This window comes from Nerophis lumbriciformis, linkage group LG12 (assembly GCF_033978685.3).
Source record: "Nerophis lumbriciformis linkage group LG12, RoL_Nlum_v2.1, whole genome shotgun sequence".
In the NCBI taxonomy this organism is placed as follows: Eukaryota; Metazoa; Chordata; class Actinopteri; order Syngnathiformes; family Syngnathidae; genus Nerophis; species Nerophis lumbriciformis.
This window is the reverse complement of record NC_084559.2, coordinates 30450646-30463006: the sequence shown is the minus strand read 5'-3', so window position 1 is coordinate 30463006 and position 12361 is coordinate 30450646. Positions and strand designations below refer to the sequence as shown.

The window sequence follows — 12361 nt, the reverse complement described above, 5'->3', positions numbered from 1 at the left end:
CCCCGTGGCTAATATCCATGGATTTTTCTCCGCTATCGGCCAAATTATGGAATGGATTAAGCAAAGAAATCAAACAGTGCACTAAAATGATCCACTTTAAGAAACCATTCAAATTACAATGAAGGAACCTGATAAACATCTTGAACCTTATAAAAAAGGAGAAAAATCGTATTCATCTTACAGAGGATGAACATAGATCAAATCAAATCAAATCAACTTTATTTATAGAGCACATTTAAAATTTACCACAGGGGTAGCCAAATATCAATGACTTTTCTGTTTTCTTTGATCATCCGTCTTACCGCCGTGTTACAGGCACCGTTTGGAAACATTCAAGGTATGTAAATAAACATTTACAAAATTTTTCTGTGTAAATATCTCATTTTACAACGTATATATCTGCGGCTTACAGTCTGGTGCGGCTAATATGTGAAAAAAGTTTTTCTAAAATTCAGTAGTCCGGAAAACACGGTAATCATGATTGATAAAAATGTACTTATCAATTACTGTACTTTCCGGACTATAAGCCGCTATTTTTTCCCAAGCTTTGAACCCCCCGCGGTTTATACAAAGGTCCGGCCAATCTATGGATTTTTCGGTGTGAATATCTCATTTTACAACGTATATATCTGCGGTTTATAGTCTGGTGCGGCTAATAAATGAAAATAAATATTTTTTCAAAAATTCAGTAGTCCGGAAAATACGGTAATCATGATTAATGAAAATTAACTCAACAAGCAGTTATTAGATAACCTGTGATTACTGTATTTTCCGGACTATAAGCCGCTATTTTTTCCCAAGCTTTGAACATCGCGGTTTATACAAAGGTGCGGGCTAATCTGTGGATTTTTCTGTGTAAATATCTCATTTTACAACGTACACTATATTGCCAAAAGTATTTGGCCACCCATCCAAGTGATCAGAATCAGGTGTCCGAATCACCTGAATCAAGCACTTAGGCATGGAGACAGTTTCTACAATTATTTGTGAAAGAATGGGCCGCTCTCAGGAGCTCAGTGATTTCCAGCGTGGAACTGTCATAGGATGCCACCTGTGCAACAAATACAGTCGTGAAATTTCTTTGCTCCTAAATATTCCAAAGTCAACTGTCGGCTTTATTATAACAAAATGGAAGAGTTTGGGAACAACCGCAACTCAGCCACAAAGTGGTAGGCCACATAAACTGACAGAGACGGGGTCAGCGGAGGAATTTTGGTGTGGGGTTGTTTTTCAGGAGCTGGGCTTGGCCCCTTAGTTCCAGTGAAAGTAACTTTGAATGCTCCAGGATACCAAAATATTTTGGACAACTCCATGCCCCCAATCTTGTGGGAACAGTTTGGAGCGGACCCCTTCCTCTTCCAACATGACTGTGCACCAGTGCACAAAGCAAGGTCCATAAAGCCATGGATGGCAGAGTCTGGTGTAGATGAGCTTGACTGGCCTGCACAGAGTCCTGACCTGAACCCGATAGAACACCTTTGGGATGAATTAGAACGGAGACTGAGAGCCAGGCCTTCTCGACCAACATCAGTGTGTGACCTCACCAATGGAAGAATGGTCGGAAATGCCTAAAAACACACTCCGCAACATTGTGGACAGCCTTCCCAGGAGAGTTGAAGCTGTAATAGCTGCAAAAGGTGGACCCACATCATATTGAACCCTATGGGTTAGGAACGGGATGGCACTTCAAGTTCATATGTGAGTCAAGGCAGGTGGCCAAATACTTTTGGCAATATAGTGTATATACAGTGGGGCAAAAAAGTATTTAGTCAGCCACCAATTGTGCAAGTTCTCCCACTTAAAATGATGACAGAGGTCTGTAATTTTCATCATAGGTACACTTCAACTGTGAGAGACAGAATGTGAAAAAGAAAGCCTGGAATTCACATTGTAGGATTTTTAAAGAATTTATTTGTAAATTATGGTGGAAAATAAGTATTTGGTCAATAACAAAAATTCAACTCAATACTTTGTAATATAACCTTTGTTGGCAATAACAGAGGTCAAACGATTACTATAGGTCTTTACCAGGTTTGCACACACAGTAGTTGGTATTTTGACCCATTCCTCCATGCAGATCTTCTCGAGAGCAGTGATATTTTGGGGCTGTTGCCGAACAACACGGACTTTCAACTCCCTCCACAGATTTTCTATGGGGTTGAGGTCTGGAGACTGGCTAGGCCACTCCAGGACTTTCAAATGCTTCTTACGGAGCCAATCCTTCGTTGCCCGGGCGGTGTGTTTGGGATCATTGTCATGCTGGAAGACCCAGTCACGTTTCATCTTCAAAGCTCTCACTGATGGAAGGAGGTTTTGGCTCAAAATCTCACGATACATGGCCCCATTCATTCTTTCCTTAACACGGATCAGTCGGCCTGTCCCCTTAGCAGAAAAACAGCCCCAAAGCATAATGTTTCCACCCCCATGCTTCACAGTAGGTATGGTGTTCTTGGGATGCAACTCAGTATTCTTCTTCCTCCAAACACGACGTGTTGAGTTTATACCAAAAAGTTCTATTTTGGTTTCATCTGACCACATGACATTCTCCCAATCCTCTGCTGTATCATCCATGTGCTCTCTGGCAAACTTCAGACGGGCCTGGACATGCACTGGCTTAAGCAGTAGGACACGTCTGCCACTGCAGGATTTGATTCCTGTCGGCGTAGTGTGTTACTGATGGTAACCTTTGTTACTTTGGTCCCAGCTTTCTGCAGGTCATTCACCAGGTCCCCCCGTGTGGTTCTGGGATTTTTGCTCACCGTTCTCATGATCATTTTGAACCCACGGGATGAGATCTTGCGTGGAGCCCCAGATCGAGGGAGATTATCAGTGATCTTGTATGTCTTCCATTTTCTGATAATTGCTCCCACAGTTGATTTTTTCACACCAAGCTGCTTGCCTATTGTAGATTCACTCTTCACAGTCTGGTGCAGGTCTACAATTCTTTTCCTGGTGTCCTTCGACAGCTCTTTGGTCTTGGCCATAGTGGAGTTTGGAGTCTGACTGTTTGAGGCTGTGGACAGGTGTCTTTTATACAGATAACGAGTTCAAACAGGTTTATTAATTAATACAGGTAACGAGTGGAGGACAGAAGAGCTTCTTAAAGAAGAAGTTTCAGGTCTGTGAGAGCCAGAGATCTTCCTTGTTTGAAGTGACCAAATACTTATTTTCCACCATAATTTACAAATAAATTCTTTAAAATTCCTACAATGTGAATTCCTGGATTTTTTTTCACATTCTGTCTCTCACAGTTGAAGTGTACCTATGATGAAAATTACAGATCTCTGTCATCATTTTAAGTGGGAGAACTTGCACAATCGGTGGCTGACTAAATACTTTTTTGCCCCACTGTATCTGTGGCTTATAGTCTGGTGTGGCTAATATATGAAAACAATGTTTTTTCTAAAATTCAGTGGCCCGGAAAATACGGTAATCATGATTAATAAAAATTAACCATTTGACAGCACTAGTTGAAAGTAGTATTTGGACTCTATAGGGAGGATATAATAAAACGTCTTATTTCTTATTGCCGCTCTGAAGAAGGGCTCAAACTTTACCTCCGAACACAGTTGCTGAAGATGTCTTATGTCGCGTCAGAGAGGCAAAAGTACACGGAGAGCGTGGGGAATATGTATCAAAGGTCACATTAGTATGTGGTATATACACAAAGAGATATAATAGAATATAGGTTCTGATTGAATGGGCGAAACAAGAGGGAGGAATAATACTGTATGGTCCAGAAAAAGCAGCATCATTGGCGTGACATTTTAACAACACATGTAACACAGCCACACACAGAGACAGAGAGAGAGAGAGAGAGAGAGAGAGAGAGAGAGAGAGAGAGAAAGAGAGAGAGAGAGAGAGAGAGCATCTTAGTGCATACCATAATATGTACAAGACACACAATATATGCTCCGCTGATGGTTGAAGCTCAACCTGTGAGTGAGGCTCTTCGCTGGAGTAGAGGTCATAGTTCACCTCCGCATGGTCACTCCCGTTTTTGATGGAACGTTGGCTCAATGTCACCCTGGTTTAGAAAATGTGTCCCCCAAATGTATAGCCCACAATGCATTGCATGCCTGTGCCCTCCAAGCATCCCCCTCCCCTTCACTATTTGTGGTTAAAGACAGGCCATGCGGCGGCAGTCGCTCATGCTGACACAGACAATAGGAAACATCTTTTTAGGTTGCTACGTTTTTTTGTCTCTTTTGTTTTATACGAAATCATGCTTTCTAGTTAAGTAGTAGATCCTTTGTCCTCCTGGGTTCTTAAATGGAAATAAAAAGGTCATAAAAACTAAATTTTTCCTTCTGGTATGTGCAGCAGCAATGAGTTGGTGCCATTCATTTCTTTCGTTCTTTCTGCCTTTTTTGTTTGCGAGTGTTCTTCCGTTTGTGTCAGCTGCTGCTGGTCATGTGTCCATGTAGGAGGTTTTTGGTGATGGGGTGGAGTCCTGCAGAGAACTCTAAAGAGAGAGGAACACATGCTAGTTTAGGAACGAGCTTATGATCTCCTCCAAGCTACATCCGTACATGTCTGTGTAGATCCTGGGTTGTCCAGGTCATTGTAATCCGCAAAGGTTGAATCGAAGCAAGTGGACTCTTCTTGTTTGCTAAGGATGTTTCACCTTTAACCCAAAAGGTGTCCTCTGTTCTCAATTTTTAGGTGTGGAGTCTCCCTATTTATATATCTGGCAGGTGGGTCCCATGGTGTAGCTGGGGAACGACCATCCTGCATAACATTACTCTATGTTTGTTTGCCTGATAGGTGGCAAAACAGTTATTTAATGTCCGCTCTTTGTGTGGAATGAGACAATCTTTGGGGGAGGCATTTCAGGACGTTGTTGTACATTGTTGCCCTGACATCTCTAACCCAAAAAATTGTCTCTTTAAGTTGTTTCCGTTGATGCCGGAAAAAACGCTTGTTAGTGGCCATTCTTTGTGTTGAATGAGACAATCTTTGGGGGAGGAATATCACGACATTGTTGTACATTGGTGCCCTGACATCTCTAACCCAAATATTGTCTCTCTTAGTTAATGTCCTTAATGTGAACAAAACAGCTTGTTAGTGCCTAATCTATTTGTAGAATGAGACTATCTTTGGGGGAAAGATGTAAGGACAACAATGTGCAACACAATAATTGTTGTTGTTGTTAGATTGTGAACAACCGTCTTCATAGCAACAGATTGTTCGGCAATCAATGTTCCACTATTCATGTGGAATGAGACCATTTTTGGGGGAAAGCTGCCAAGACATTGTTGTACGTTGTTGCCCCGACATCTCTAACCCGAATATTGTCTCTCTAAGTTGTTGCCCTTGATGCCTACTCCATCTGTGGTATGAGACAATCTTTGGGGGAAAGATGTCAGGACAACATTGTGCAACACAATAATTGTTGTTGTTAGATTGTGAACAACCGTCTTGTATAGCAATAGATTGTTCGGCAATCAATGTTCCACTGTTCATGTGGAATGAGACCATTTTTGGGGGAAAGATGTCAGGATATTGGTGCCCTGACATCTCCAACCCAAATATTGTCTCTTTTAGTTAATTTCCTTAATGTGAAAAAAACAGCTTTTTAGTGCTTAATCCATCTGTGGATTGAGACAATCTTTGGGGGAAAGATGTCAGGACAACAATGTGCAACCCAATAATTGTTGTTGTTAGATTGTGAACAACCGTCTTGCATAGCAATAGATTGTTCGGCAATCAATGTTCCACTGTTCATGTGGAATGAGACCATTTTTGGGGGAAAGCTGCCAAGACATTGTTGTACGTTGTTGCCCCGACATCTCTAACCCAAAATTGTCTCTCTAAGTTGTTGCCCTTGATGCCTACTCCATCTGTGGAATGAGACAATCTTTGGGGGAAAGATGTCAGGACAACAATGTGCAACCCAATAATTGTTGTTAGATTGTGAACAACAGTCTTGCATAGCAATAGATTGTCCGACAATCATTGTTCCACTGTTCATGTGGAATGAGACCATTTTGGGGGGAAAGATTTCAGGACAATGGTGCGCTGACATCTCTAACCCAAAATATTGTCTCTCTAAGTTGATGCTGTTGATGCCGGAAAAAACGCTTGGTAGTGGCCATTCTTTGTGTTGAATGAGACAATCTTTGGGGGAGGGATATCAGGACATTGTTATTCATTGGTACTATGACATCTCTAACCCAAATATTGTCACATTTACTTAATGTCTTTAATGTGAACAAAACAGCTTGTTAGTGCCTAATCTATTTGTAGAATGAGACAATATTTGGGGGAAAGATGTAAGGACAACAATGTGAAACACAATAATTGTTGTTGGATTGTGAACAACCGTCTTGCATAGCAATAGATTGTACGGCAATCATTGTTCCACTGTTCATGTGGAATGAGACCATTTTTGGAGGAAAGATGTCAGGATATTGGTGCCCTGACATCTCCAACCCAAATATTGTCCCTCTAAGTTGTTGCCCTTGATGCCTACTCCATCTGTGGAATGAGACAATCTTTGGGGGAAAGATGTCAGGACAACATTGTGCAACATAATAATTGTTGTTGTTAGATTGTGAACAACAGTCTTGCATAGCAATAGATTGTCCGACAATCATTGTTCCACTGTTCATGTGGTATGAGATCATTTTTGGGGGAAAGATATCAGGACTATGGTGCCCTGACATCTGTAACCCAAAATATTGTCTCTCTAAGTTGTTGCTGTTGATGCCGGAAAAAAGGCTTGTTAGTGGCCATTCTTTGTGTTGAATGAGATCATCTTTGGGGGAGAGATATCAGGACATTGTTGTACATTGGTACCCTGACATCTCTAACCCAAATATTGTCTCTGTTAGTTAATGTCCTTAATGTGAACAAAACAGCTTGTTAGTGCCTAATCCATCTGTGGAATGAGACAATCTTTGGAGGAAAGATGTCAGGACAACATTGTGCAACCCAATAACTGTTGTTGTTAGATTGTGAACAACCGTCTTGCATAGCAATAGATTTTTCGGCAATCAATGTTCCACTGTTCATGTGGAATGAGACCATTTTTGGGGGAAAGATGTCAGGACATTGTTGTACATTGTTGCCCTGACATCTGTACCCCAAATATTGTCCGTCTTGGTTAATGTCTTTACTGCGAACAAAACAGCTTGTTAGTGGCTACTCCATCTGTGGAATGAGACAATCTTTGGGGGAAAGATGTCAGGACAAAAATGTGCAACACAATAATTGTTGTTGTTAGATTGTGAACAACAGTCTTGCATAGCAATAGATTGTCCGACAATCATTGTTCCACTGTGCATGTGGAATGAGACAATTTTTGGGGGAAAGATTTCAGGACAATGGTGCGCTGACATCTCTAACCCAAAATATTGTCTCTCTAAGTTCCATCCATCCATCCATTTTCTACTGCTTATTCCCTTTGGGGTCGCGGGGGGCGCTGGAGCCTATCTCAGCTACAATCGGGCGGAAGGCGGGGTACACCCTGGACAAGTCGCCACCTCATCGCAGGGCCAACACAGATAGACAGACAACATTCACACTCACATCCACACACTAGGGCCAATTTAGTGTTGCCAATCAACTTATCCCCAGGTGCATGTCTTTGGAGGTGGGAGGAAGCCGGAGTACCCGGAGGGAACCCACGCAGTCACGGGGAGAACATGCAAACTCCACACAGAAAGATCCCGAGCCCGGGATTGAACCCAAGACTACTCAGGACCTTCGTATTGTGAGGCAGATGCACTAACCCCTCTGCCACCGTGAAGCCCGTCTCTCTAAGTTGATGCTGTAAAAAACGCTTGGTCGGGGCCATTCTTCTTGTTGAATGAGACAATCTTTAGGGGAGGAATATCAGGACATTGTTGTACATTGGTGCCCTGACATCTCTAACCCAAATATTGTCTCTCTTAGTTAATGTCCTTAATGTGAACAAAACAGCTTGTTAGTGCCTAATCTATTTGTAGAATGAGACAATCTTTGGGGGAAAGATGTAAGGACAACAATGTGCAACACAATAATTGTTGTTGTTAGATTGTGAACAGCCGTATTGCATAGCAATAGATTGTTCGGCAATCAATGTTCCACTGTTCATGTGGATTGAGACCATTTTTGGGGGAAAGCTGCCAAGACATTGTTGTACGTTGTTGCCCCGACATCTCTAACCCAAATATTGTTTCTCTAAGATGTTGCCCTTGATGCCTACTCCATCTGTGGTATGAGACAATCTTTGGGGGAAATATGTCAGGACAACATTGTGCAACACAATAATTGTTGTTGTTAGATTATGAACAACAGTCTTGCATAGCAATAGATTGTCCGACAATCATTGTTCCACTGTTCATGTGGATTGAGACAATTTATGGGGGAAAGATGTCAGGACAATGGTGCCCTGACATCTCTAACCCAAAATATTGTCTCTCTAAGTTGTTGCTGTTGATGCTGGAAAAAAACGCTTGTTAGTGGCCATTCTTTGTGTTGAATGAGACAATCTTTGGGGGAGGAATATCAGGACATTGTTGTACATTGGTGCCCTGACATCTCTAACCCAAATATTGTCTCTCTTAGTTAATGTCCTTAATGTGAACAAAACAGCTTGTTAGTGCCTAATCTATTTGTAGAATGAGACAATCTTTGGGGGAAAGATGTAAGGACAACAATGTGCAACACAATAATTGTTGTTGTTAGATTGTGAACAACCGTCTTGTATAGCAATAGATTGTTCGGCAATCAATGTTCCACTGTTCATGTGGAATGAGACCATTTTTGGGGGAAAGCTGCCAAGACATTGTTGTACGTTGTTGCCCTGACATCTCTAACCCAAATATTGTCTCTCTTAGTTGTTGCCCTTGATGCATACTCCATCTGTGGAATGAGACAATCTTTGGGGGAAAGATGTCAGGACAACATTGTGCAACACAATAATTAAAGTTAAAGTACCAATGATTGTCACACAAACACTAGGTGTGGTGAAATGTGTCCTCTGCATTTGACCCATCCCCTTGTTCACCCCCTGGGAGGTGAGGGGAGCAGTGGGCAGCAGCGGTGCCGCGCCCGGGAATCATTTTTGGTGATTTAACCCCCAATTCCAACCCTTGATGCTGAGTGCCAAGCAGGGAGGTAATAGGTCCCATTTTTATAGTCTTTGGTATGACTCGGCCGGGGTTTGAACTCACAACCTACCGATCTCAGGGTGGACACTCTAACCACTAGGCCACTGAGTAGGTATTTGTAATCGTAATTTGCCTACTCCATCTGTGGAATGAGACAATCTTTGGGGGAAAGATGTCAGGACAACATTGTGCAACACAATAATTGTTGTTGTTAGATTATGAACAACAGTCTTGCATAGCAATAGATTGTCCGACAATCATTGTTCCACTGTTCATGTGGAGTGAGACAATTTTTTGGGGAAAGATGTCGGGACAATGGTGCGCTGACATCTCTAACACAAAATATTGTCTCTCTAAGTTGATGCTGTTGATGCCGGAAAAAACGCTTGGTAGTGGCCATTCTTTGTGTTGAATGAGACAATCTTTGGGGGAGGGATATCAGGACATTGTTATTCATTGGTACCATGACATCTCTAACCCAAATATTGTCTCTCTTACTTATGTCTTTAATGTGAACAAAACAGCTTGTTAGTGCCTAATCTATTTGTAGAATGAGACAATATTTGGGGGAAAGATGTAAGGACAACAATGTGAAACACAATAATTGTTGTTGGATTGTGAAAAACCGTCTTGCATAGCAATAGATTGTTCGGCAATCAATGTTCCACTGTTCATGTGGAATGAGACCATTTTTGGGGGAAAGCTGTTGTTGTACGTTGTTGCCCTGACATCTCTAACCCAAATATTGTCTCTCTAAGTTGTTGCCGTTGATGCCTACCCTATCTGTGGAATGAGACAATCTTTGGGGGAAAGATGTCAGGACAACCATGTGCAACACAATAGGGTTGTTGTTAGATTGTGAACAACAGTCTTGCATAGCAATAGATTGTACGGCAATCATTGTTCCACTGTTCATGTGGAGTGAAACAATTTTTGGGGGAAAAATTTCAGGACAATGGTGCGCTGACATCTCTAACCCAAAATATTGTCCCTCTAAGTTGATGCTGTTGATGCCGAAAAAAACGCTTGGTAGTGGCCATTCTTTGTGTTGAATGAGACAATCTTTGGGGGAGAGATATCAGGACATTGTTGTTCATTGGTACCCTGACATCTCTAACCCAAATATTGTCTCTCTTACTTAATGTCTTTAATGTGAACAAAACAGCTTGTTAGTGCCTAATCTATTTGTAGAATGAGACAATATTTGGGGGAAAGATGTAAGGACAACAATGTGAAACACAATAATTGTTGTTGGATTGTGAACAACCGTCTTGCATAGCAATAGATTGTTCGGCAATCAATGTTCCACTGTTCATGTGGAATGAGACCATTTTTGGGGGAAAGCTGTTGTTGTACGTTGTTGCCCTGACATCTCTAACCCAAATATTGTCTCTCTAAGTTGCTGCCCTTGATGCCAGAAAAATATGCTTGTTAGTGGCCACTCTTCCCGTGGAATGAGACCATTTTTGGGGGAGGGATGTCAGGACATCAATGTCCAACGATGTACAACAGCATAGATTTGTTCTTGTTGTTGGCTTTTGAACAAACGTCCTGCATAACAATAGTTTGTTCGCCACTATGGTTTAAAAACAGCTCATTAGTGGCCACTGTTCGTGTTGAATGAGACAATCTTTGGGTGAGGGATATCAGGACATTGTTGTACATTGGTGCCCTGACATCTGTACCCCAAATATTGTCCCTCTTAGTTAATGTCCTTAATGTGATCAAAACAGCTTGTTCGTGCCTACTCCATCTGTGGAATGAGACAATCTTTGGGGGAAAGATGTCAGGACAAGGATGTGCAACACAATAGAGTTGTTGTTAGATTGTGAACAACCGTCTTGCATAGCAATGGATTGTCCGGCAATCATTGTTCCACTGTTCATGTGGAATGAGACAATTTTTGGGGGAAAGATGGCAGGACGTTGTTGCCGTGACATCTCTCCCCCAAAGTTTGTTTTTGTATGTCGTTGACCTTGCTGCAGGTAAAACAGATTGTTAGTGGCTACTCTTCCTGTGGAATGAGACCATGTTTGAGGGAGAGATGTCAGGACAACAATGTCCAACACATTATGGTATTGTTTTTGGCTTTTGACAAACCGTTCTGCAAAACAACAGTTTGTTCAACCACTGTGGTTTAAAACTGGCTCATTACTAGTCACACTTTGCGTGGAATGAGACAATCTTTTGAGGGGAGATGTCAGTACATAACATAATAGAGTTGTTGTTCACTTATGAACAACCGTCCTGCATAACAATAGATTGTTTGAAACTCTGGTTTAAAAATAGCTTAATGGCTACTCTTTTTGTGGAATAAGACCACTTTAGGGGGAGAAATGTCAGGACAACTATGTCCAACAATGTCGTCTTGCATAACAATAGATTGGTTCAAAAACATAATTTTTGTGGAATGAGACAATCTTTGGGGGAGAGATGTCAGGACAAAAATGTACAACACAATAGGGTTGTTGTTGTTGTTGGCTTACAAACAACCGTCCTGCCTAACAATATATTGTTTGCCACTCTTGTTTAAAAACGACTCATTAGTGGAATGAGACATTCTTTTGAGTAGATATGTGAGGACATTGTTGTACATTATTACCCTGCCATTTCCCCAAAGATTGTCGCAATAGGTTGTTCGCCTAATGAACAGCTCATTAGTAGCTACTCTTTCTGTGGAATAAGACCACTTTAGGGGGAGAGATGTCAGCAAAACTATGTCCAACACAAAAAGGGTTGTTGTTCACTTATGAACAATCGTCTTGTTATCGCCACTCTGGTTCAAAAACATATTTTTTGTGGACTGAGACAATCTTTGGGGGAGAGATGTCAGGACAACAATGTACAACACAATAGAGTTGTTGTTGTTGGCTCACAAACAACCGTCCTGCCTAACAATATATTCTCTTGTTTAAAAACGGCTCATTAGTTGAATGAGACAATCATTTGAGTAGAGATATGAGGACATTGTTGTACATTATTACCCTGCCATTCCCCCAAAGATTGTCTAATAGGTTGTTCGCCTAATTAACAGCTCATTTGCAGTCACTCTTCCCGTGGAACGAGACAGTACTTGTGGAGAGATGCCAGGACAACAATGTAAAACAATGTCCTGATATCTCTCTCCCTAAAATTGTCTCATTTCACGGAAAAAGTGACTGCTAATGGGCAGTTTCACCTACAATCAAGCGAAACTCTTATTGTTACGTAGAAAGGTTGTTCACCAGCCACCACCCCCAGGGGACACACCCACCAGACACATA

At 41.6% G+C, this 12361-nt stretch overlaps 2 protein-coding genes across 8 annotated transcripts in view; one reads left to right on the top strand and one right to left on the bottom strand.

Annotated features, from left to right (window-relative positions):
- The window catches only part of dguok (deoxyguanosine kinase), a 251905-nt gene that overhangs the window by 45769 nt on the left and 193775 nt on the right, over positions 1–12361 (top strand). The window lies entirely within an intron of this gene.
- Positions 3358–12361, bottom strand: part of ank1a (ankyrin 1, erythrocytic a) — a 255027-nt gene continuing 246023 nt past the window's right edge. For all 7 annotated transcript variants that reach the window (XM_061986311.1, XM_061986310.1, XM_061986312.1 and 4 more), the window contains one exon: positions 3358–4465. The gene's annotated coding sequence lies outside the window, so the exon portion shown is untranslated. The remainder of the gene's footprint in view (positions 4466–12361) is intronic.